This window comes from Scyliorhinus torazame, chromosome 24, assembly GCF_047496885.1.
Source record: "Scyliorhinus torazame isolate Kashiwa2021f chromosome 24, sScyTor2.1, whole genome shotgun sequence".
NCBI classification, from domain to species: Eukaryota; Metazoa; Chordata; class Chondrichthyes; order Carcharhiniformes; family Scyliorhinidae; genus Scyliorhinus; species Scyliorhinus torazame.
Genome location: NC_092730.1, coordinates 452,352 through 455,362, shown reverse-complemented (window position 1 = coordinate 455,362; position 3,011 = coordinate 452,352).

Below are 3,011 nucleotides of genomic sequence, written 5' to 3'. Positions count from 1 at the left end.
TGTTTCGCTCTCTTTCACCCTCCTTCGTCTCATTTCGCACTCTTTCACCCTTCTTCTTCTCGTTTCACTCTCTTTCACCCTCCTTCATCTCGTTTCGCTCTCTTTCACCCTCCTTCATCTCGTTCCACTCTCTTTCACCCTCCTTCGACTCCTTTCGCTCTCTTTCACCCTCCTTCATCTCATTTCGCTCTCTTTCAACCTCCTTCATCTCCTTTCGCTCTCTTTCACCCTCCTTCCTCTCGTTTCGCTCTCTTTCACCCTCCATGGTCTTGTTTCGCTCTCTTTCACCCTCCTTCGTCTCGTTTCGCTCTCTTTCACCCTCCACCGTCTCGTTTCGCTCTCTTTTACCCTCTTTCGTCTCGTTTCGTTCTCTTTGACCCTCCTTCGTCTCGTTTAGCTCTCTTTCATCCTCCTTCGTCTCGTTTCGCTCTGTTTCACACTCCTTCGTCTCGTTTCGCCCTCTTTCACACTCCTTCGTCTCGTTTCACTCTCTTTCACCCTCCTTCGTCTCGTTTTGCTCTCTTTCACCCTCCTTCTTCTCGTTTCGCTCTCTTTCACCCTCCTTCATCTTGTTTTGCTCTGTTGCACCCTCCTTCATCTCGTTTCACTCTCTTTCACCCTCCTTCATCTCGTTTCGCTCTTTTTCACCCTCCTTCTTCTCGTTTCGCTCTCTTCCACCCTCCGTCATCTCGTTGCGCTCTCTTTCACCCTCCTTCATCTCGTTTCGCTCTCTTTCACCCTCCTTCCTCTCGTTTCGCTCTCTTTCACCCTCCACCGTCTTGTTTCGCACTCTTTTACACTCTTTCGTCTCGTTTTGCTCACTTTCACCCTCCTTCGTCTCGTTTAACTCTCTTGCACCCTCCTTCGTCTCGTTTCGCTCTGTTTTACACTCCTTCGTCTCGTTTTGCTCTCTTACAGCCTCCTTCGTCTCGTTTCGCTCTCTTTCACTCTCCTTCGTCTTGTTTCGCTCTGTTCCACCCGCCTTCGTCTCGTTTCGCCCTCTTTCACCCTCCTTCGTCTCGTTTCGCTCTCTTTCACCCTCCTTTGTCTCGTTTCGCTCTCTTTCACCCTCCTTCCTCTCGTTTCGCTCTCTTTCACCCTCCTTCGTCTCGTTTCTCTCTCTTTCACCCTCCTTTGTCTCGTTTCGCTCTCTTTCATCCTCCTTCCTCTCGTTTCGCTCTCTTTCACCCTCCATCGTCTTGTTTCGCTCTCTTTCACCCTCCTTCGTCTCGTTTCGCTCTCTTTCGCCCTCCACCGTCTCGTTTCGCTCTCTTTTACCCTCTTTCGTCTTGTTTCGTTCTCTTTGACCCTCCTTCGTCTCGTTTAGCTCTCTTTCATCCTCCTTCGTCTCGTTTCGCTCTGTTTCATACTCCTTCGTCTCGTTTCGCCCTCTTTCACCCTCCTTCGTCTCGTTTCACTCTCTTTCACCCTCCTTCGTCTCGTTTTGCTCTCTTTCACCCTCCTTCGTCTCGTTTCGCTCTCTTTCACCCTCCTTCATCTCGTTTCACTCTCTTTCACCCTCCTTCATCTCCTTTTGCTCTCTTTCACCCTCCTTCGTCTCGTTTCGCTCTCTTTCACCCTCCTTCATCTCGTTTCGCTCTCTTTCACCCTCCTTCCTCTCATTTCGCTCTCTTTCACCATCCTTCGTCTCGTTTCCCTGTCTTTCACCCTCCTTCGTCTCGTTTCGCTCTCTTTCACCCGCCTTCGTCTCGTTTAGCTCTCTTGCACCCTCCTTCGTCTCGTTTCGCTCTGTTTTACACTCCTTCGTCTCGTTTTGCTCTCATCCACCCGACTTAGTCTCGTTTCGCCCTCTTTCACCCTCCTTCGTCTCGTTTCGCACTCTTTCACCCTCCTTCATCTCGTTTCGCCCTCTTTCACCCTCCTTCATCTCGTTCCACTCTCTTTCACCCTCCTTCGACTCCTTTCGCTCTCTTTCACCCTCCTTCATCTCATTTCGCTCTCTTTCAACCTCCTTCATCTCCTTTCGCTCTCTTTCACCCTCCTTCCTCTCGTTTCGCTCTCTTTCACCCTCCATGGTCTTGTTTCGCTCTCTTTCACCCTCCTTCGTCTCGTTTCGCTCTCTTTCACCCTCCACCGTCTCGTTTCGCTCTCTTTTGCCCTCTTTCGTCTCGTTTCGTTCTCTTTGACCCTCCTTCGTCTCGTTTAGCTCTCTTTCATCCTCCTTCGTCTCGTTTCGCTCTGTTTCACACTCCTTCGTCTCGTTTCGCCCTCTTTCACACTCCTTCGTCTCGTTTCACTCTCTTTCACCCTCCTTCGTCTCGTTTTGCTCTCTTTCACCCTCCTTCTTCTCGTTTCGCTCTCTTTCACCCTCCTTCATCTTATTTTGCTCTGTTGCACCCTCCTTCATCTCGTTTCACTCTCTTTCACCCTCCTTCATCTCGTTTCGCTCTTTTTCACCCTCCTTCTTCTCGTTTCGCTCTCTTCCACCCTCCTTCATCTCGTTGCGCTCTCTTTCACCCTCCTTCATCTCGTTTCGCTCTCTTTCACCCTCCTTCCTCTCGTTTCGCTCTCTTTCACCCTGCATCGTCTCGTTTCGCTCTCTTTCACCCTCCTTCGTCTCGTTTCGCTCTCTTTCACCCTCCACCGTCTTGTTTCGCACTCTTTTACACTCTTTCGTCTCGTTTTGCTCACTTTCACCCTCCTTCGTCTCGTTTAACTCTCTTGCACCCTCCTTCGTCTCTTTTCGCTCTGTTTTACACTCCTTCGTCTCGTTTTGCTCTCTTACAGCCTCCTTCGTCTCGTTTCGCTCTCTTTCACTCTCCTTCGTCTTGTTTCGCTCTGTTCCACCCGCCTTCGTCTCGTTTCGCCCTCTTTCACCCTCCTTCGTCTCGTTTCGCTCTCTTTCACCCTCCTTTGTCTCGTTTCGCTCTCTTTCATCCTCCTTCCTCTCGTTTCGCTCTCTTTCACCCTCCTTCATCTCATTTCGCTCTCTTTCACCCTCCTTCATCTCCTTTCGCTCTCTTTCACCCTCCTTCGTCTCGTTTCGCTCT